Source organism: Ursus americanus, chromosome 18 (assembly GCF_024610735.1).
Source record: "Ursus americanus isolate L20-20 chromosome 18, mUrsAme1.1.p, whole genome shotgun sequence".
Taxonomy (NCBI): domain Eukaryota; kingdom Metazoa; phylum Chordata; class Mammalia; order Carnivora; family Ursidae; genus Ursus; species Ursus americanus.
Genome location: NC_142144.1, coordinates 46,741,166 through 46,766,024, shown reverse-complemented (window position 1 = coordinate 46,766,024; position 24,859 = coordinate 46,741,166). Strand labels below are relative to the sequence as shown.

Here is a 24,859-nt window from a genome sequence, read left to right as displayed (position 1 = left end):
TTCAGAAGAGGTATTTAATATTTAATAGATATTCCTAAAGGTAAGCCTTGAAAAATAAGTATTACTGTTAAAAACTTACTTATGATTCAAGAACCTAAAGTAAGAAGAGAGAGAATTAGAATGAGCAAACTATTGCCAGTCATCTGCTCCCGAACACCAAGATTTCCTCGATGAACTCTCAAAGAACAGTTTTGAGGAAATGGAATATTAATATATTTTCCCTAATGATGAACCAGAAGCCAGACAGCTGAAATCAACAAAATCAGCTAAATCTCCCACTAAGACTCTTGGCCAATTCTTGATTTAATTCCCCAACCGGTGTCACAACAGCCATTTTCCTATTTTCCTCAGGAATCTGAAGGACCTCAGACCCAGAACAATTAAATTTGAGACACCTAAGGAATAGCCTCAAGTTTCACAATTATCTGATTTTGTCATCCCTGGTGTCACTGTGAGGTACCAACTGGGAGTTAGGAATCAAATTGCTCTCTACCCATCCCCACCGCCCCCCCCACCACCACCCTGTAGATCCTTCTCTCAATAACATATCGCCAGTTAAGAATTCCACCCACTTCCAAGGCATGGAGCACTGGAGAAAATTCGGTTACTTCACATTTATTTGAAAGAGGCTACAAGCTACTCATCAAAGTCAAGATTGTGTCTGAAAAGCTAAAGCAGCATTTTTTTTTTAAGTCGAACAAAAGAAAAGTTCCTTCCTTAGCACTAAAAAATAAGCATTGCCACTGATTTTGGCCAAGATCACACTGCGGTCACCCACGCAGTGACAACTTCAGAGAACCAAATTTTAACTTCTTCCTGTCACTGCAAGGGTGGTGGAAGTTTTTCTATTCAGTAAAAGGACATAGATACAAAAGGAAATGATTTCAAGGGTCTATTACTCACACGAGGACATGATTCAAAAGAAGAGATTATGGATAATACAGAGCCAACGGTATGGGGAAAGAGTTGGCTGTCCATTAAAATAACTGTGGCGAGCCAAATCCTCACTACATGTTATTTCAACCACAGCCTCCTCTGGTTAACTTTCCTAAGATTTCACCACTAGAATCAAACTGGCAAACTGTCATTCAAAAGAGTATTAAATTCTAGGGCCAGAAGGAACAAGCAAGTCATTCAAAACACCTCTCTCTAATTCAAGATGACCACACCTTAAAGCCAATCCAAATAAATAAGAACTTAATGGCTTCTTAAAATTATGCAGAGAAGGCATTTTTAAATGCCTAACTCAACTGGCATCATTTCTAGAGTTCCGTATTTCAGGAAATACTTATTTATTTCTCACCTATGTCCCTCCTGCCATAGCTTATTCTCATTTCATTTTATGCTATCGTCAATCATATATTACACAATTTTTAAGTACTTCATATATTTCACGATCTTTTCATCTCCAAATCAAGGAATTATATGTCCATTCTTCCTATAGTTTTGGATGACCTATAATTTCGTGCTATCTTGGATATTTTTTTCTTATTACAGTACTAACTTTGAATTAGACAAGTTTCAATTAGTAGCTCTTCACTTTATTGTGCAAACAAGAAAACAACTTCCCTAATATGTAAGAGAGGACACAGAAATGCAGAAGATTTTATTAAACAAGGCCTTTTGAAATTTCAGCTCCTAATTTTACCTTACTACCACGCCAAGACTATCAGCCCCTCCCAACCCTTTACCATCTAGGGTTGATGACACCTGTTTCCAGATGCTAAAGTCTCTGATACTCGGGGGGCTTTATGTCTACCTTCTTGCTCAAAACATGTACCCAGTGTCAATACACACTCCATCTGACATCTGAAACCTCCAACCTACACCTGTTGAAGAAATGTACTCCAAATTCAGTGTCTTCTCTTATACTGTCCTGTTTAACCATTTCTACAGATTCCTCTAGATGCCTGTTTAAACATTTATCTCCCAACCTAAGAAAGCTAGACTCTTTTTGCTAACATCCTCTATTTCCCCGTCTTAGTCACTCCTGAATTTCAGAGGTGGTATCTCACACACACACAGAACATATACCATTAGGAATTCCTACCTAAAACCAGTCAGGAGGTTTAACAATAGATTATCATCAAAATACAGAGCTCTGTTAAGTCCCAAAAAGGAGAATGCATTTTGACTAAGATAATTAGTATAAGAGGCATTAAAGGATGGTTTCATTTTATTATTATGTTTTTATCCAAGAGGAGTTCCAACAATTGTACATCTATTTCTCAGGTAATGAACCCCTCTCATAATGGGGGACACCAAACATCTGTCCTTGCCATTTACTTACCCCTGTTGCTTCCTATACTAATTGTGTTTAACACATTATACTATACCTATTGACTCTTTATAACCTAAAAAACAGACCTTCTACCTCTTGCCTCACCCCACCTCCAGCTGTCTTTGCTGGTCTTAGAATTATACCTGACTATTCAGCTGCTGAGAATTGGAAATGACAAATGACAAGTAGTCATGGCTTCTTCAGACGCCAAAAAAAAAAAAAAAAGAGGGTAACAACTGTAAATCATTTCAGACCCTAAAAGAAAAATGACCATTCCATACTCAGTAATCCACATTAAGGCAATGATCAGAAATGTTCAATGACATACCACCATGGATACTCATGTATCACTGAAGATAATTACAATTTTTAAAAGTAGAAAATATATATGCATACACAAAAGGCCCCAAAGAGCCACAGCCATCTTGGAAAAGAAACATAAAACCGAAGGTATCACAATTCCAGACTTCATGTTGTATTACAAAGCTATGGTAATCAAAACAGTGTGGGACTAGCACAAAAAACAGACACATAGATCAATGGCACAGAAAAGAAAACCCAGAAATAAACCCACAATTATATGGTCAATTAATCTGCAACAAAGAAGGCAAGAATATGCAATGGGAAAAAGTCTCCTCAACAAATCGTGTTGGAAAAACTGAATAGCTACATGCAAAAGAATAAACCGGACCACTTTCTCACACCATACATAAAAATAAACTCAAAATGGATTAAGGACCTAAATGTGATACCTGAAACCATAAAAATCCTAGAGAGAGCACAGTGGTAATTTCTCTGACATCAGCTGTGGCAACATCTTTCTAGATATGTCTCCTCAGGCAAGGGAAACAAAAACAAAAATAAACTATTAGGGCTACACCAAAATAAAAAGCTTCTGCACAGCAAAGGAAACAATCAACAAAACTAAAAGACAACCTACTGAATGGGAGAATATATTTACAAATGACATATTCAATAAAGGACTAGTATCCAAAACATATAAAGAACTGATACAATACCAAAAAACCCCAAATACTCCAATTTCCAATTTAAAAACAGGCAGAAGACATGAACAAACATTTCTCCAAAGAAGACATACACAGATGGCCAAAAGACACATGAAAAGACGCTCAACATCACTCATCATCAGGGAAATGCAAATCAAAACTAAAAGGAGATATCACCTCAAACCTGTCAGAAGGGCTAAAATCAAAAACCTAAGAAACAAGGGTTGGCAAGGATGTGGAGGAGAAAGAACCTTCATGAACTGTTGGTGGGAATGCAAATTGACGCAGCTACTGTGGAAGACAGTCTGGAGGGTCCTCACAAAGTTACAAATAGAACAACCCTATGATCCAGTAATTGTACTACTGGGTATCTATCAAAAAAATACAAAACCAACAATTCAAAGGGATACATGCATCCTTGTGTTTACTGCAGCATTATTCACAACAGCCAAATTATGGAAGCAGCCCAAGTGTCCATCAACAGATGAATGGATAAAGAAGATGCAGTATGTATACACACACACACACACACACACACACACACACACACACATATGTTTGTGTGTATATATATGTATACATATGTGTATATATGCTACACACACACAACAGACTACTATTCAATCATAAAAAAGAATGAAATCTTACTATCTGCAACAACATGAATAGAACTACAGAGTATAAGGCTAGGCAAAAATAAGTGAGAGAAAGATAAATACCATATGATTTCACTCATATGTGGAATTTAAGAAACAAACAGGTGGGTGGGGGTGGGGGGTGAGGAGACACAATCCAAGGAACAGACTCTTAACTAGAGGGAACAAACTGATGGTTACTAGCGGTGGGGTGGGTGCAGGGATGACTGAAACAGGTGATGGGACTAAGAGAACACTTACAGTGAGCGCTGAGTAATAAAGGATCGTTGAAAGACGGTACTATACATCTGAAACTAACAACACTGTATGTTAACTACAAGGGGATTAAAATTAAAAACTTAATTAAAAAATATATATGCATATGATTTTTTTAAATGACAATCAGCAAAATATTAACATATTTCAAGTGTAAGATGCCACTGATTATAAACAGAGTCAACATCGCTATGTCCCACACTAAGAAGAAAATGCAGCCAGGAAAACTCCTAGTACTGATTAGTAGACATATCCCAACTTCAAAGATGTTAAAATGCAGACCTCACAATCTATGAAATACAGCAGTAATATCATTATAGTCGATTAATTATTTGCAGGCACATGAACATATTATAAAAGATTTGGCTAAAGACGGTGTGCACAAAAGGGCAATCCACCAAACTGATCTTGGAGAGAAATCAAGAAGTTTTTTTAAAGACTTATTATTTGGGGGGGGGGGCTGAGGGAGAGAGAGAGAGGGAGACAGAACCTTAAGCAGGCTCCATGCTCATCATGGAGCCCAGTGTGGGGCTCCATCCCATGACCCTGAGATCATGACCTAAGCTGAAATCAAGAGTTGGACGCTAACTGACTGAGCCACCCAGGCGCCCCTCAAGTAAGTTTTATTTTCCTTCTGGTGTCACTGTATTTTCCATTTAGGCCTCTTCAAAGTTTTGACGAAGAAGATTTCACGGGTGAATTTTAATACACACTCCACCATGCTCTCCAGTTATTCCTTTAACCCTTTGCTCTTGGGTTCTAACACAAAACAGTCATTCTACCATCATCACTCCGCACGGCTGTGCTGAGGAATGTCTCCATTGCTCAATGCTTCCTCAGTGGATACACGGGATTGCCTACAGCTCATAGAACCAGAAAGGTTTCTATTCTTTTGGTCTTTATGCCCTCAGCACTGTGAGACTCTCCTTATTACCCACTGCCTGGGACAAACTTATTCATCTTCCAAAATTTGATCCCAAAACTACTCGTCTTCCCTATCTTCCCCCCTAAGACTTTCTGGACATCTTCCTCATAAGCCCCCCACAAATTATAAATTTCCCCTCTTATATGTTATATATAAGCAACATTTTATTGCACTTGAAATTTGCTTCTTTGGTCCCCTACTAGTCTGTAACCTGTAAAATCTATAAAAAGAACCACTTTTTTTTTTCTTTAATTCTGCTTGGTATTGCCAAAACCTAGTATGGTACTTACCCCAAGTATTCAAAACATTTGATGAAGTACTGAAAACAAATTGTGAACATAAGAACACTATGACCCAGAAAACAATAATTATATAATCACACTCACATCCTGAACTCAGTTAAATATTTTCAAAAGATAAGGAGTATGGCAAAGGTCTTTGAAAACATAAATCAAACTTACAGAAGTCCCCTGGGGCAAAAATCTATATTTTTCTTAATCAGACTTTTAAAGCAAGAGCATATTCATGACTCGGTTAATGACTGGATTTTATATATCTAAATTGCTTTTAATTGGTAAAATTCTCTTAGGGAAATATAAATCCCACACATGATTTTAAGATAGTTTTTCACTAACTGGCTCCTAGAATAATTGATTTATATAAATAAGGAAACCTAAACAATACATCTTATTTTCAAGTAAGTTATTTGCTGTGATATACCTTCACCTGCTTATTTCTCATGTGCTCCAAAAATAAATCGCTATGCAATGTTACGACCATAATAATATAGTGCAGAACACTAAGCCAAGACATTTAAAATCATCGATCACATAAAAAGAGATGCACAATATATTTTATCGCCAAGTTTCTAAGACGTTACTATACTTTCTGCTTTACATTATCCTGCTTTTGTAAAGGATATATAAACACATGCAGACATGAGTGCGTGTACACAGAGTGATTAAATACCTACAGAAAAGGCTGGAAGGGTAAACAACAAACTTAACAGTGATTTCCCCCTAGGAGTGGGATTTGAAAATAAGGACAGATTTTTACATTTTTTAAATGATAAATAAATCAGTGCCATTAATTGTAATTGCGCTGTGCAAACAGACTTCACTTGATCTAAAATGTGCGCTGTGTACGTACAACACGTGAGTATACAATTGCCAAGATAATGATAAAATAATATTAGATGTCTGCACAAGTGTACGTATTATTCTCAGCCATAAAGTAACACTTCCCTCACATGCAAGCCATAGTTAATCATACATTTCCTAAAACGCATTTTTGTCTGTCATAAGTTACATTCAAGTGTTGAGCTCTGCTTTTTTGTTTGCCAAAATATTTTCACTGAACTCTTGTATGCCTTAAACAAGAATGACCACTAATACCAGCATGATTCAAAATTGTTTTGAAAACCCCAACACATACAATAAATAGAACGAACAAAGATGATCCATACATAATTACTTGTAGAATATTACTGTCTATTTGGGAAAACACAGTAAGTCCACTGAAAAAGTATTAGAACCAAGAGCATCTCCAGAAATAAGGTAATACACAAAACATATATAGCTTCCCTCCATAGTGCAATAATCACATTCTGGAACACCTACTTCCGATATACAACGGAACAAAGGGCTCCATTTACAAAAGCAACAAAAACTTAACAAACTCAAAACACATATTACCCATAAATAAAGCTATATCACTTCACTGAGAGAGATATAAGACCTGTATAAATGAAAATATATAGCATGCTCTTAGGTAGGGAAGATAGAATATCACAAAAAAGGTTAATTTCCCATAAATCAATCCATACCTTTACCACAATTCCAACAAACATCCTGTCTTCTGTAGGCCAACACTAACAGAAAGCAGTCTTCACAATTAATGAGCGAAATGGGGGAAGCCCGCTAACTGGCAACCCTCCAAAGAAAAGAGCAGCTAGTAAATAAATATATGAAAGGATAGTCCAACTCGCTGGTTTAAAAAAAAAAAAAAAGCAAAAGACAATATATCTAAAAGATTGGCAAAGAATTTAAAATAAGATAAGGTCACACTCATACAACGCAAATTGGTATCAGGCGCATGGCAATAAATCTTTCGACTTATTCTTCAAGGGCCAGCTCATGGTTCGCCTTTATGAAACTTTGAACTGTCGGGAAGAGCAGCCCCTACAGCACTGTCACTACGCAGGAGAGCCCTGTACGCTCACTCTTCCAGGGGATGTCTAAGGCCTCCGTCAGCTGGTTTATTCCCCCAAAGGCAAGAGATGGAAGTCTTACTGTCTTTGTATCAGCATTTGTTGATTAACAGAAAACTGGGAGAGAGAGGAATCTGGGAGTCAACAAAAACCCACTCAGCTACCCATGACTTTCTATAAAGACAACAAAACCACCTCCACTTCAGGACCGTTACAGAAATGCATCACGGCTATTGACTGTTTTATGTTGAGATTCTAAAACAGAATTACTAAATCAGAACATGAAAAAACAAAGTATATGTACACACATTTGTCTTTGTTTATTACCTAAAATCAGGGCAGAAAGGGCATTAGCTGAAAAGATGCTGAAGCCGGTGCATAAAAGTTGCAAGGCAGAAATACTCAATACTACAAGGTCCCCGCCTCATCTTTCATTTGCTCTCCTGGTCTATCACAGGTAAGGAACAATGGGGTAGAAGCGCTTCTGTGAAACCGCGGTCTCTATTTGCCTTTAACTCTGTCTATTCAAGGCTAAAAACTTGTTGCTATTTAGGAAAATCATAGGACCTTCACCACTGTAAAGAAATTCTATTTATACCCAACATATCATTCAACTGTTTACAAAATGCATGCAATCCTGCCTTTGGAGAAGCTTACAGCCACTCCTGAAAAAACAACCTAACCGGTTTTGAACTCAAGCCATGCTTTGCCAAAACCCAGAAAATTGCTTTATATTCCCTAATCAGTATCAGTCAGGAAAACTTCCATCATCCTACAATGAGAAAGAAGACCATTTGCCCCCATTCTAGGAAAACAGTCGGTCTGTACCAGTAATGTAGTTATCAGGCAAAATATCCACAACCCAAATGGTATAATTTATTAACATCAAACTCTTACCAAACTAATTTCAAAACAACTTTGTGGCATGTGAGACATACCTATGTCAAAAATCAAGACATGAGCTGTCTAAAGACACAAGGAATTATTCCACTGAACTCTAGGAGCCACAGACTAAACATTCAAGATGGGAAGTAAAATGATCTGAGGAAAAGCCAAATTGAAAAAATATATATATTTAAGAGAGATGAATATCAGCAAAGGCCATAACTCAAAGTTCAAAGCTTTATTTTCTTTTCTTCAAAGACATAGCATTTTAAAGACAAGTTATATTCATATATTTCCCAGTGTTCAAATCCTGCAGATAAAAAGTAATCAAATACACAAGGCAGGTAAAGGTTACTTATTAATTCCCTAGGCAGTAAATTTAATCTGATACGTATAAATCAACTCTTCCTCCCTGCCCCCAGACCATACCCCCACTCACACCTTGAAGGATAAATGTTTTGTTAAGGTAAACATTATAAAAACAAATCAATTAAGTCAAATTCATAGAGACAGAAAGTAGAATGGTGGTTGCCAGGAGAAGGGGGAGAAGGGAAAGGGGAGTTATTGTTTCCCTGCATACAGACTTTCAGTCTGGGATGATGAAAAAGTTCTGGAGATGGATGGTGGAAAAGTTTTGCAACAATGTGAATGTGCTTAATGCCACCGAACTGTATACTTCACAACAGTGGAAACGAAATTTTATGCTATGTATATTTTACAATTTAAAAAATTAATATTCATGGGGTGCCTGGATGACCCAGTTGGTTAAGCGTCTGCCTTCAGCTCATGTTGTGATCTCACAGTCCTAGGATAGAGCCCTGCACGGGCCCTCTGCTCAGAGGGAAGCCTGCCTCTCCCTCTCCCTCTGTCCCTCTCCTCTGCTAGTGCTCACTCATGCTCTAATAAAATCTTTTAAAAAATTAATAATCAGACTGGTGATCTCTATAAGACAAATTGAACAATGTATATCAATTGAAAGAAAACTGAAAAATTGTCAAGAATTTAAAAAGACTCTAAATAAAGAGTGCTGATCCCTCTCCTGATTATACACTAATGATCTCAGAAAGAATGATAACTTCCTCAACAAATTAAATAAATATGATACTTTTAACTTATTTAGATAACATGGATAACTTTTTAAAAACAGTTTTAAAAAAGCAATACATAGGGGCACTTGGCTGGCTCAGTCAGTGGAGCATGTGACTCTCGATCTTGGGGTTGTGAGTTCGAGCCCCATGGTGAGCAAAGAACTTACTTAAAAAAAAAAAAAAAAACCCCACAGAATCTGATTCTTTCGAAGAGCTTCTAAAAGATGTGTTCTCCTGAAACGAAATTTGGTAAAAGAAAGCCTGAATTCAGTTTATAGGTGAAGGAAAAGAGCAAATGCCCGGTTTTCCATGAGAGAAACTGGATTGCCAGATGAGTCTGCAAAACATACAGAAAGATCAAAGGAACAATGAATGGAGATTGTTGATCCTAGATTTTTTTTTAAGATTTTTATTTATTTATTTGACAGAGAGAGACAGCGAAAGAGGGAACACAAGCAAGGGGAGTGGGAAAGCGAGAAGCAGGCTTCCCGCCGAGCAGGGAGCCCAATGCGGGGCTCGATCCCAGGACCCTGGGATCATGACCTGAGCTGAAGGCAGATGCTTAATGGCTGAGCCACCCAGGTGCCCCTTGATCCTAGATTTACCCAGAAAGCCATTCTTGAAAGAACTGACCATATGAATGCCCAGCCAGCCCTCATTATCAAATTCAAAGGCAGCAAAGTAAGCAAGATACTTGGGTAAAAAGTGTTTAAACTTTTTGGCACAAAGGGGTATTTCGTGTTATGCATCTTTTTAGGAAGCAGAGAATAGACATATATTTTTGGACAACATCTGAGCGTCAGAAAAAGCAGAAAAGATTCCAAGACATCACTTATGAATGAAAGGAAGTAACAAAGTGAACACTATTCCACAAAAGTATATTAAATAAACTCCTCATTTCTCTTTGCCTCATACAGGATTAAGGTGGTAGAGGTTATAGGGGGTGGAGGTAGGAAGGAGCCAATCTGATGGAAAGAGTATAAGAAAAAAAAATTTTTTTTTTAATTTTAAGGAGGAGGGTCCCTGAGACAAATAGGTTTTCAAATCTACAGACTGGCCTATGTAAATATCTTAAAAACGCTGTCATTAAAAGGCTTACCCCCTTTTCAAAGACCTTGGCTTCTTATAGGTGATGATTTATACTCTTCTTTCTTGGCAGGTCTCCAATAGGTCTGATTAAAATCATTAAAGGAAGTCCTACATTTTTTGATTGGGAAAATGACCCAAAGGTAAGAGGAACGCTGAGTGATCACCTTGCCAATCACTGTGGTCACAAGTTCAGTAGTTAAGGATGTCACCCTGAAAACAGCAATAAGGGCGCCCCATTCTGACGGGGCAGGTGGACAACCTTAGGTTCAACTATGGACAGTATGCTCTACTGACAACCCTTCTTCAAATACAAGTCACAGGAGACACGGCTAAGAGTACGTAAAAGACTAGCAAATCCTTGAAGAGTACAAGACAAAATAACTCAAAATTTCTGTTCCAATAACAAAAGGTTGCTGGCAGTCAATAACACAAGAACAAGTTTTATCTCTGTGATTTAATGACAATGAAAAGTGGGAAAAAAGGTAAGGGGAAACTAAATGTAATTAATCATCCCAGAGTGGTACCAGAAATATGACACAAAACTCCTGCGGTACTTTTACTAATTCCAAGAAATAAAATGAATAAAATCCAAAGAGAAATTACATTCAAGCTATCAACCAACGGAGGTATTTAAATAAATCCATGGCAAGCTATAAGATCCTAAAGATAGAGAAAGTAAGGAATGGTGCCTACCTACAAGGGATTTACAATTTACTCTCTACTTCTTAGGTGAAGATGTGATTTCTTTCATCACTGCCAGCCACCTCCCAGACTACTCCTCACTACCATTTCTGAGCACGATCAGAGGCAGAATTCTGAAGCTGTCCCCAAGATTCCTGTCCTCTCATTATTCAGTCAAACACTAATCTAGGTACTGCTGTGAAGAGATTGTGCAGATGTAATTAAGGTCACTCATCAACTGACCACAGGCTCTAAGGATAACATGTATTATGCAGATGGTCCTGAGCTCATCACGTGAGACCATGAAGCACAGAACGTACCCCAGCTCTAATCAGGGAGACATGTGGTCCAAGAGGAACAGCAAAGACGCAGCAACAGGAGAAGTCAGAGAAATTTCCCAGCGTGAGAAGGATTTGCAGAGCCCTTGCTGGCTCTGAAATGTAGGCACCCACATGCAAAGGACTGGAGGAATCTCTAGGAGCTAAGACTGGCCCAGAGGACAGTTTACAAAGAAACAGACATGAACCGTACAACCACAGGAACTGGAGGCTGCCAACAACCTGAATAAAGCCTGGGAGCAGATTGCTCCCTGAGCCTCCCAATGAACAGCCCAGCCAACCAACACTTGAATTTCAGGCTCATGAAACTATCGCCGAGAAACCAGGTGAGCTAATCCCAGCGTCTAACCCACAGAACCATGAGAACAATAATTTGTGTTGCTTTCAGCAGCTCTATTTCTGTTCATCTGTTGTGGCAGTGACAGAAAAGTAACACAAGTACTTCCATAAGAGTGCTCAGACGCAACAACTCCTCTCATTCTCACAACCACCCTGAAAAGTTATCTCCTTCTACTGCACAGATGAGGAAACAGAGGAATAAAAGTGTTAAGTAACCTGCTTACGATCAGAGTTGGCTTTAAGACAGCTAACTGGCCCATAACATTGATGAGTTTAAAAATTCAGGGCACGTGGGTGGTACAGCAGGTTGGGCATCGGACTCTTGGTTTTGGCTCAGGTACTAATCTTAGGGTCGTGGGATGGGGCCCCACGGCCAACTCTGCACTGAGCGTGGAATCTGCTTGCAATTCTCTCTCCCTCTCCCGGTGCCCCTCCCTGAATAAAATCAATAAATAAATCTTTTAAAAAAAATTTTTTTTTGGCTAGAAGATGACTGGATTTTACTCCACAACAAAGTAACTTATTTTTAAAGTTCAAAAAGAAGAAACTTTACATAGTTTCAAATGAAAAAGTTCTCTAAATCAAAAGGACAATGTCCTTTTAGCAGATATAATTTATAATGTCCTTATAGCAGATAACCTGACAGAAAAAACTACATTGCTAAAAATAAATACAAACCTATGTAACCACACATTTCTTCCTATATATTCAAAAATCAAGACGGACATTTAGTCAATAAAAGGTTACGGTCCCTCCCCACCCAGCGAGAGCGCAAAGGGGGTGGGGGCAGGCAGAGGGAGAGGGAAAAGAGAGAATCTCAAGCAGCCTCCTTCCCAGAACGAGCCCTACATGGGACTCAATCTCATACCCTGAGATCATGACCTGAACCGAAATCAAGAGTCCAAAGATTAAACCAACTGCGTCAACCAGGTGCCCCTAAAAAGTTCAGTTTCAATGTAAAATCACTTTTCTTTTTATTCTTAATCCACAAACCCATTAAAATTTGGCATTTATAAATGAAAAAGTTAAGGGGTGTCTGGGTGGCTCAGACGGTTAAGCACCTGACTCTTGGTTTTGGCTGGGGTCATGATCTCAGGGTCATGGGACTAAGCCCCACGCTGAGCGTGGAATCTGCTTGAGATTCTCTCTCCCTCTGCCTCTCATCAGACTGGCACTCTCTCTCTAAATAAGTAAATAAATCTTAAAAAAAAAAAAGTTAAAGCCACATGAGAGCTTTTTTAAAGGAGGAGAAAAATGAGGCACAGCACCACATGCACCACACGATACGATCGCTTATATTCCTGCTCAAGAAAGCAGAAAATTCCAGATAAAAGGCAATAATATGGAAAGAAATCAGGGGGAAAATATAGGCCAAAAGTGAAATTTTGTCTGAAAAGGCAGACTCTCAGAGACAATCACCTGCAAGGGTTTTACAAGATGATTAAAATGTTTCCTAATCTTCAAAGTGTTACTGCTAAAGAGAACAAAAAATTTAAGAACAATTTTGGTTTTTACTCTTTGAGATTCAGTGAAAAATCAATTTGGAACATCAAAAACTACTATATTCTGAAACAGTAATTAGCAAAAGTACAAATGGGGAAAATATTCTGGGGGGAAAAGAAAACCTTTAAATAATCACACAATACACCTGGAATTTTATTAATCAATAGCACTTTCCTCTGGTGATAATTTTTCGTGTGTAACTTTTAACCTTGAAATCTTGATTCCCAGAAAATGAGGCAAAGATTTAGAAACACAGAAGGTCCTTGATGGATGGGATACATAATTTCCTCTAACACACACACACACACACACACACACACACACACACACACACACCCTGGATTTCCAACATGTAATGTGATATCATGTTGTTAAATAAACACATATTTGGTGTTTTATATACAAATATTGTAGTCACATTGTTTTTACATTCAGTAATATTTTTTAAATAGCCTCTTTAGATAAAGACAATTGCTAGTCTAAGAAGTATTTTTAAAAGTTTAAATCTAGCACAGTTAACAATTTCAATGCTAATGTCCTATTTTTAAACATCTTTGTCATTATGAATTATGTATATGCATTGACATCAATCATTAATCTGCAGGTGTTCCTAATGTAAATTGCATATACCTGTTTAGATTTCTTCCAAAGGTTAGAAGCATACTAATTCTAATTTAGAAAAGTAGGCACCAAGATCTTTTTTTTTTTTTTAAAGATTTTATTTATTTATTCGACAGAGATAGAGACAGCCAGCGAGAGAGGGAACACAAGCAGGGGGAGTGGGAGAGGAAGAAGCAGGCTCATAGCGGAGGAGCCTGATGTGGGGCTCGATCCCACAACGCCGGGATCACGCCCTGAGCTGAAGGCAGACGCTTAACCGCTGTGCCACCCAGGCGCCCCACCAAGATCTTTTTTAACCTTAAAGCTCTGCAAAACTGAATGGGCTAGGAAGGGAACTCAAAGATAATTTGGTTATATCCTAGTTCAAGTTGAATGGTAGCTTCATAGATGTTCATTGTATTATTTTGCTTTTTACCTTACACATCACTTATATTCTCCTGTATGTACAAAATGTCATATTGTTAAAAATTAACTTGTAGGGATGCCTGGGTGGCTTAGTTGTTTAAGCATCCAACTCTTGATTTTGGCTCAGGTCGTGATCTCAGGGTTGTGAGACCCAGCCCCACATCGGGCTCCCCACTGGACACAGAGCCTGCTTAAGATTCTCTCCCTCTCCCTCTGCCCTTCCCCATAAAGCTTCTTTCTCCCTCTTTCCCTCCCCCCATAAAAAATTAATTTATAGTTGAATAAATTCTCCAAAATAAATCACAAACATAAAAATGATGAAAACAGTACTTCATGAATTCATAGATTTTGTATAAGTCCTAGATTCAAGGCCTTGGAATTAACTGAAAAAATATTCTTTACAGACATTTCACTATACAGAAGAGATCATTACAATCCAGAAAAATTAAAAACCACTTGAAAACTAGAATTTCTCAACTAAAATAAGAAATGGTAAAATATAGATAGAAAATATAGCTTATAGATCTGGTCTTGCAAACCTGTTCTGGCTGTAAATCTATTACTAGAAGACACTAGGGCAACTAAAATGATGTGGGCTAATTAGAAGTTTGGGATTGTTTGAAACTTTATGGAGCAACTAGGATGGATTTATGGCTTACCTATCAAACTGACTATCTTATATCTAAAATTTGGCTAAGAATAAATACTACAAATCAGTCTGTAGTCTGAATTGTGAGACAGTTTCTATTTTTTTCTATTGCAGTATTATTCTTGTTTCCCTCCTTTTTTTCTATTTGTTTAGTGAATCACAACTACCTCGATACATTTGCCCTAAATTAAAGTTAAGACGGCTAGGAGTTAAACATTATAAGTTATTATTAGAAACCTTATCTTCAAATGTCCTCTTACTCTTATTTACTAGCAAAATATTTTTAAAGGCATTTTCCACATAACTTATTTCCTTAGAAAGAATCCAACCTATCAAAACCTATCAAAAGACCAATTTCTAGCCCTAATTTTTTTTTCCCCTTTTCAACAAGTGTTAAAAACAGGTGTCAAAGACAGAACCAGGTTAATCTGACCTGTCCAACTCCAGATTAGCTTTTAACACCTTGTCATAACATCCTTATCTTTTAACACTCAGGAAGGGTTAGTATTTCTTTGTAAACAGTCCCTCAACTTCACAAACAGCCTTTAAGGAAAGGTTTCCTATGAGAATATGAATTTCAGTTCCGGCAATCTGACCTAAGAAAATTCTGATCAAAGAAAAGTATTACACAGAGATGTTCATTATAGTATTATTCATCTTAGAAAAACATATAAATCCACTTTAATGTCTAAGAAGGAATGACTACCCAAATGATATTTCTTTTATAAGTGGAATATTATGCAGCCATAGAAGGTAACGTTCACCCAAAAAATGTGCAATCATATGGGAAATATGTTACATTACAGTGAAGAAAGGGGCGATTATATTTTTTAAACTACATAGAAAAAAAATTACAAAGTACACTGGGTTTTCAAATATTTCTTGTCTTTTCCCAAATGGTCTACAATGTGCATGTATAATTGTTTCATCTGTAACACCACAGTTATTTTCTTACTGTTCATACTTTAAAATATGTTCCTGTCAAACAATAAAAAATAGAAATAAAAACAGGGGCACCTGGGTGGCCCAGTCAGTTAAGCATCCGACTTTTGATTTTGGCTTAGATCATAATCTCAGGGTCGTGAGATCCAGCCCCACATTAGGATCTGCACTGAACATGGAGCCTGTTCGGAATTCCTTCTCTCCCTCTCCCCCTGCCCCTCCCTCGCTCCCCCTCTCTCTAAAAAAATAAAAATAAAAATAAAAAACACTACTGTCGTTTTAACACTTAGCCCCCATGGAGTGCACACCTCCTTCCTTACTTTTCTAGAACACATACTTCCACACACTTGACCATCTGAAACACACATGAAAATTTTTCAGGTATCAACTATACCCTCAATCTTTTGGAAGATGCACTGAGGAAAGAACTCATTTATTATCTGAAGACTACTAAACTATCATAGTTAAGATTAATTTGGCTATCAGTTATCCTTATAGTAGATAAACACAATTTGACTTCCAGAATCCCTGGGAATTTTTTCCCACCTGTGTCAGATCCTATGGGATTTTCACTGTTGTGGATGATTGCTATGGTCTGTCACATCATCTACAGAGATAAGAATAACCATTTGGTTACATCTCTTCCCATTCCTCAGGGAAGATCAGATTTATGCACGAATCCAGAAAGTTTTAAAGAGGTTCATTTGTTCTCTTTTGTTTTTAACCTTCAATTACATAAAGGCTCAACGTAAGGTTAAGAAAAACTGGGTCATTTTTTAAGAAATAAGCAAATAATTCCTTGAAGTATTTGATTTTATCTCTCTAAACATTTCTTCCTAGGCTCAACTTCATATTTCAATAATATTTCCCAGATAAATCCAACTGCCTGAAGTTTTCTTTGAAACTATTCAAGACCAATATATTTCAATATCACTTGGTCCAATTCTGCTAACATTTTCAGGCTGCCCATCTTAAAGGCTTAAAAAAAATGGTGACAGTTAAAAATTATTTAGAATTAGTTCTCCATTTCTATCCTTCAAAGAGGCAAGTTTTCCCACCATGAACATTTCCTCAATATTAAACTCTTCTCTTCATGAACTTGCCTGTCTTCCTTATGCAGGACCATGCTAATCTCTCTGCATCATTCCAATTTTATGCGGAAGAAAGCACAAACTCTTCTCCAAAAACAACCAAATTAGACCTGAACCTATTTTAATACCCACAAAAACTCATTTAACTTTATATATATTAACATTCAAGGATGTAATTACTTTATTTGTTTTATAGATACAAAGATATCTTTCCAGAGGAAAGAAATAAGCCCATAATTATACTCCACACATACACAAAATGATTTTTCTTCCTTCTGGGGTAACTGGCATCTCAATGAGAGATTGGCTTTTAAACTACACCACCTTCATAAATTTAAAAATGTAATATACTTACAGCTAGTTTAATGGGAAATGCCTATACTTCATTCCTGTCAAACTATTAGCAAGCTACTTAATTAATGGGAATCTACCACTATCTTTTTGTCCTCCAGATAAAAACTGGGCATATGTGAAAACGATCATTTTTCCCTGTATCTACTACACTTGCTGTAAAATGTTGACTACTGTGGGCAACCACACCAAAAATTATACTCAGAAAAGCCACTAACTTGCTTCTCAGAGTGTGTTCTACAAACCTGGAAACTTACCAGAAATAAAAATCTCAGACCCCACCCCAAACCTATTGAATCACAAGCTACATTAACCAAAAAGATGCCTAGGCTGGAGCACCTGGGTAGCTCAGAGGGTTAAGCATCTGCCTCCAGCTCAGGTCCTGGGATCAAGCCCCACATTGGGCTCCCTGCTCAGTGGAGAGTCTGCTTCTCCCTCTCCCTCTGCCCATCCACCCCACTCGTGCTCTCTCTCTGTCTCTCTCTTAATCTCTCTCTCTCAAATAAATAAAGTCTTAGGAGTAAAAAAAACGATGCCTAGGTCATTTGTCTGCACATTAAAGTTTTGGGAAGCACTAGTCCAGAGGTTAAGGCAAAAGGTAGTATGATAAACCATCTCTTGCATCCACATTCTAAGTTGTGCAAAGCTACACAAAATCTAGTTAGCAATGAATAAATCACCCCTAGAGATTGTTGGTAAATCTTTTAATTAAATCAAGCCTTTCCACGAAGGTAAAAAAAATAAAAAACGCGTGTGGCTGATGCTTCGTGCCCACTAACAGCATCTTCACTGCACTAACAGAACTATATATTTTTTAATAACGTGCTGAAAATAGGTACATCTGTTCTCCATCCTCTATTAAGAAAGCATTCTTGCTGAAGAATTTTCCTCTCCTTTTCAAACCTATTATGGGTCTTGCAGATGAAATCTATTTCCAATTGCTTGAGGTGAGAAATAATAAAGAAGTGAAACAATTTTAACACAAGCATCCTAATTTGACCAATTTTAGGAAGCGTTTATTCACTGTACAAATGCATTAATGAGGTATATATTTGAGACAAATGCATGGCCCATATCATAGTCCCTGGCCTCACTGTAGATAATATGTTATACCTATAACACAGGGTCTTCACAATTTCGAGAAGGATTTTCATAAGAAAATATCAAAGCATAGCCTACTGGGAATTTGTAATACAATCTGACTCACAAAAGTATAATTTATACAACTTTCCTGAGGTGTATCTAAAATGTAACATGCCACACCTGTACTGACCTGTGCTCTGTTCGTCTACGGATTTTTAAACAAGATGCTTCTATAAGGACTTCAACCTTAGAGCCTACCACAAAAGTGCTCTGGGAATAACTTTATCCCTCTACAATCATAGCCTTGTTCTAAACAGAGTCCTTAAGTAAATTAAATCTTAAGAAAAACACACTTTTTTGTTTGTAAAGAAAGAAACATTTCCTGAATGCCAGAGAATGTTTCCTTGAGAAACTGTTTATGTTACTGCCCTGAAAAGGTGTTTATGTTGCTATAAACACCTTCCTTGTAAGAGGGGATGGAGAGTCTCCCTATTGTTTACATTGTAATCAGCCCTGATTCTGAAAAGATCTACCCTTATTTCTCATGCCCGGACTAACTCACTGCATTCTGTCCCAATTAGATCACTCCCAAAGATATTCTGTATTTGTTTAGCATAATCGACCCATTACATAAGAACAGGGGACCGTGGGTTAATAACAAGTACTACAATTACCAAGCCCATTAATTAGCAGGTTGTGGTGGTTTTATGCTGTGTCAAATTTGTGAAGCACAAACTACATTTCCTGCAATCTCTTCCCTGTATCGTTCCAGCTTAGAGTTGACCAAGAGTAGAATTTGCACAGAGCTGGACAGATCTGTATGGACTTGGAAGCCATTACTCTCCGAAGGTTCTTAGGCTTAGAACACTGACCAGGCATGGCTCTGTGGGTGGGTGCAAGTTTATCTTTGCTCTTCTCAGATCCCTATCCACCTTTCCAAACTGGTCCTGTAGGTCAATAGCAACTCCAGGCCCATCAACATTCACAAAGAGGTGGTAGTTACACAGAGGCACAGGCGTCCACCGCCCCCTGCCCCATGAGCCTGTCTCACGTTTGGTTTCTCAGACTGACTCGCTGGGGATTCCACTGATTCTCCTGCTCGCCTCCGGGCCCTTCGTTTCCCAAGCTCCTACCATAAATCTTTAAGGTTTAATTTCTATAATAAATCCCTTATTCCATAACCCACTATGGTCTTCTGTGATTAAACCCCAACTGATTAAAGGTTTGGTTTACTTGTTGGCTCTAGATTTAAATGGTCTCTTGCCATTAAAGACGCGGCATATTCAACAGTAAATGGCAAAGCAAACTGCACCTGCTTATGCTCCGCTGATAAATGTTAGTAGAAGAGGACCTGGGGTTTACACCCCCTTCTTAACCCTAATTTTCCCCACATAACCTTACTCTTTTTGTTCCGGCTTTGAGACATAACTGACACATTAAAAAAATCACATTTGCCAGGTGCATGATTCGATGTTTTGGGTTTTTTTAAAGATTTTATTTATTTATTCGACAGAGATAGAGACAGCCAGAGTGAGAGAGGGAACACAAGCAGGGGGAGTGGGAGAGGAGGAAGCAGGCTCCCAGCGGAAGAGCCTGATGTGGGGCTCGATCCCATATCGCCAGGATCACGCCCTGAGCCGAAGGCAGACGCTCAACGACTGCGCTACCCAGGCGCCCTATGATTCGATGTTTTGACATAAATATACACCAAGGAAACCATCACCACAGTCAAGATTATGAACGTATCCACCAACCCTAAACGTTTTTTCATGGCTGTTTAAAATTTTTCCCCTTCCTACCCTGCCCTACCTCCCATAACTACTGATTATCACTCTGTCACTATAATTACTCTGCATTTTCCAAAATTTGATATGTCTACATAAGGAATCGTACAATATGTACTCTTTTGGGGAGGGAGTTGGCTTCTTTTACTCAATATAATTATTTAATTATATTAAGCTTCATCCATATTGTTGTAAATATCAATAGTCGATTCCTTTTTATTGCTGTGTGCCATTTCATTATACCATAATTTATTTATCCGTGTCCCCGTTGGTGGACACCTGGGTTACTTCCAGTTTAGGGCTAATACAAATAACGCTCTTAGGAACATTTGCGTAAAAGTCTTCCTAGGGAGGTATGCTTTCAAGTCTCTTGGGTAAATAGTTATGAATAGAACAACCAGGTGGTTGTATGCTTAATGTTTTAAGAAAATGAAAAAAGGTCTTTCGAAGTGATACACCATTTTAAGCACAACCAGCAGTGTATAAGAGTTCCAACTGCTCCATAACCTCATCAACATTTGGTATGGTCATTCTTTTTAATTTTAGCCATTCTAGGCACAGTGTAATAATATCTCGTGGTAGTTTTAATTTCTATTTTCCTAATAACTCGTGATACTGAGCATCATTTCATTTGCTTCTCTGATGTGTATCTCCCACACCTGGAAATGACTTCAAATCTTTTGCCTATTTTTAAATGGGGGGTTCTTATTATTGAGTTATATATTCTTCATATATTTTAGATTCAAATCCTTTGTCAGATGTATGTCTGGCAAATATTTTCTCCCAGCCTGTGGCTTCTCTTTTCATCTCCATAACTTTTGAAGAGCAACATTTTTTCATTGTCCCTATCTAACTCCAGGTACCGCAGTAGTCTCCTAGGGTTGCCCTAACAAAGTACCTGAAACTGGTTGGCTTGAGACAACAAAAATTTAATCCTTCATGCTAGAAGACAGAAGTCAAGGCGATCGAGGTGCTGGCAGGGCCAACCTCCCTCTGAAAGCTCTAGGAAAGAATCCTTCCTTCACTCTGCTAGCTTCTGGCTTCTAGGGGTTGCTGGCACACTCACATTCCTTAGCTGTGGTGGCCTATCTCCAATCTCTGCCTTGTCTTTGCATAGCTTTCTTCCCAGCGTCTCTCTGGAGCTTCACACCACCTCCTTATGAAGACATGAGCCATTGGACTTAGGGCCCACACTAATCTACTACGATCTCTACAAAAGACCCTATTTCCAAATAAGGTCACGTACACAGGTATGTGGGGGTTACAGGGTCATCTTGTCTTTCAGCAGGGGACAAATTCAACCCATAAAAGGCACTCAGATTTTAATATTTAAAAAAGTACACTGAACAATAAATTATTCAACATAAATTCTGGCCTCCTTGACAACAGCCTGGTCTTCTTCATTCACTGTTCCCATAGAGATATCCCCCAAGCTCATTTGCAGGATTTCTTGCCCATGGCCTTACTTTCCCAAAACAGATTCCAGAGATACAGTCAGTTTAGTTTAAGCATCTATTCTTGGCTAACCCCTCTTTATCAACTATTAGGTAAATGTATATTAAGAAAAAAATACTGTTATTACATGATCTTCTCTTTTATGATCTCCCCTCCTTGACCTACATCCAACTAGGGTGTGAAAGTCTGGAGGAATAGGGTTAAGGCAGCGACAACTCTCAGTCTGCACTAAGAACTGCTTCTTCTACTTCTAGCCCTATCTTCCTTCGATACCACCTAGAAGAAAATAAAAAATGCTTCTCCAAAGAAACATGTTCTAACGATCAACTGCTGAATAAACAACCCCAAACTCAATTTAAAAGGACAAGACCCATTTTATTATCTTTCACGGTTTCTTTTTTTTTTTTTTTTTTTTTTTTTTTTTTTTCTTCTTTCACGGTTTCTGGGTCAGGAATTCCGAAAGGCTTGGCTGAGCAGCTCTGGCTCAAAATTTCCTATTTGGCTGCAGTCAGATGGTGGCTGGAGCAGCTGGGGTCCAGGGCAGCAGAAGGTTGGCTGGACATCCCAACGTAGTCAGTCTTCTCAGTCTCACCTCACAACTTGATGGCCTCAGGCTAAATGGACTGTTCACATGGTGGCTGCAGGTTTCGTAACCAAGCATTACATTCCAACCAACAAAGAGGAAGCCACATAGCTTTTCATGATCTAGCTTCAGAAATCACCTAGACTCATTTCTGCAGTTCTTTTGTAGGCTGGAATAGAATAGTCACAAGAGCTCACTCAGCTTCAGAGAGAAGAAACATCACCCCCACTCTTGAGAGGAGTGTCAAAATCAAAGAAGAAGAAGAACATGTATAATGGGAGATAATGGGGAAATATTTATAAAACACAATTTACTCCAGAACATACCCTCCTGGGGCTGTGAGAACAGGGGACTGCTCCATACAAATTAAAGGCCAAGGACAAGGTATATAGTAAAATCCCTAGGGCTCGATATTTTGCCCATTCTTGTTTCTGCCAATACTCTTTTTGTTCTTGACTACTTACAGTCTAGCATACACTATTGACTTAGGTACTCAGGCGCAGTGTGTTATAAAAAGTAGAGTCAGGGGGCGCCTGGGTGGCACAGTGGTTAAGCATCTGCCTTCGGCTCAGGGCGTGATCCCGGTGTTATGGGATCGGGCCCCACATCAGGCTCTTCTGCTATGAGCCTGCTTCTTCCTCTCCCACTTCCCCTGCTTGTGTTCCCTCTCTCGCTGGCTGTCTCTCTCTCTGTCAAATAAATAAATAAAATCTTTAAAAAAAAAAAAAAGTAGAGTCAGAAAAATTACTTACCCTAGGTCACACAGAGAAACTGACAGCAATCAATCACTTCCCTCTCAGCTGTGTGATTCATAACCCCTTCCACTCCAACGTTCTTCCTTTCAATCAGGGCCCAGAAACCTAGGTTCCACTCTAGCCCCACCAATAAATAATTATTAAGAACTATTGGGGCACTTGAGTGGCTCAGTTGGTTAAGCATCTGCCTTTGGCTCAGGTCATGATCTCGGGGTCCTGGGATGGAGCCCCACATTGGGCTTCCTGCTCAGCAGGGAGTCTGCTTCTCTCTCTCTCTCCCTCTGCCCCTCCCCACCGCTCGTTCTCTTTCTCTCTCTCATAAATAAAATCTTAAAAAAAAAAGAAATATTTCTAATTCAAGAGTTTCAAATCATTCTTTCACTGGTTTCAAGTTAATTTCTCATTGAAACACAGTCACACACACACACACACACACACACACACACACACACACACACACTTTCCTTAGCCAAAGGTGAATGTGTTTTGGATAACTCACCAATTACGGTTCATGGTATTTATCATTAATTTGAGTGTCAAGGAATTGTGATTTCTTCCTTTCTACTTCCATAAATCATGATAAACCACAAATGGTCATTCAAATATACCATTTTTAGGTACTTCATTTACTTTAAGATTCACTCATTCTCTATAAAATGTAATGGAAAATAAACTAAATTCCATACAATAAATATTTATGGAACACCAACTGCATGCCAGGCCTTCTGCTATGTGCGAGATGACAAAGTTGAGTAAGGCACAGTCTCCTGCTTCTTACGCAAGCTAAGCATCTAACCATGAAGGCAAATTTACCAACAACCACTATGTAACCACACCACAGGAAAGCCTTCCTTAAGGCTTCGGAGACTCAGTTAAAATCACATACAAAAGGGATTACCTTTAAGGAAAAGTAGGTAAGTACTTGCAGAGAAGAAAATGAAAGGTGCCCGTTGTAGGCAAATGGAAAAGCATAAGCAAGTTACCCAGGGTAGAGGGACTATATAGCTTGATAAGGAGCTACAAGTCAACCTGAAGTATGGTTGTAGGTACCTGGCTATTTGTGACCAACTGTGAGGCTAGAAAAGTAGCAAGTGCCAGCCTGTGATGTTCCTTACAGAGTACCTTAAGGGGCTGAACTCTGTAGGCAATAGACGGCCACCAAATACTTTTAAGAGGCATAAAAACTAGAGGAGACCCATGTTTTCAAAACGGTAACTGACCACAATGAAAAAAATGGCTTGAGGGAAGGGAGCCTGGAAATAGGAAAAACTACTGTGTGTGGGTGAAAGAAAAGGAGGGACCAAAAAATGGAGTCAACAAAACAGATACAAGAACATCCAATCTGATGACTGATACATTGAAACAGGGCTGGCGGGGAGGGGTAAGAATCAAAGTATCCTGTCAGAATGAGAATCTACAGAAGTCGGTAAGAAGCATGTGTCAAAGTCAAACAGATCAAAGGCTAAGAGAGGAAATAAACCAAGACGACAGTGATTTTAAACTTACTTTCTGCAGGAAGCTTGGTTAATTACAGAAGAGTATCCATACATGGCATACTGAGTGACAGAATATGCACTAAAGACATAATCACAAACCCAAGGAGTGTGACTTTTCATCCTGGGGATCATCTTATTCCCCTCATAAACCATTTTTCTCTCCTCTGACAAAATTGGAAGGTAGAAACCAGAGCGCCTGAGATGTCAGGGAACAAGAAACTTTAAAAACAAAGTCGTGGAGAGAAATAACAGAATAAAAATGGCATCTGTACAAAGTACACATATATAACAGCAAAAACAACAATGGGCAAAGGGATAAGATTTTGAAAAGGTTAGCCTGTAAGCTTTAAAATAAAACCTTTCCTGCTGCAGTAATTCCTCATTTGCT

The 24,859-nt window shown here is 38.4% G+C and overlaps 1 protein-coding gene and 1 non-coding gene across 3 annotated transcripts in view; both read right to left on the bottom strand.

Annotated features, from left to right (window-relative positions):
• The window catches only part of MLLT3 (MLLT3 super elongation complex subunit), a 268,030-nt gene that overhangs the window by 143,322 nt on the left and 99,849 nt on the right, over positions 1 to 24,859 (bottom strand). The window lies entirely within an intron of this gene.
• LOC123781382 (U6 spliceosomal RNA) lies at positions 16,949 to 17,053 on the bottom strand. The gene has a single exon (XR_006776712.2). It is a non-coding gene; the product is annotated as a U6 spliceosomal RNA (small nuclear RNA).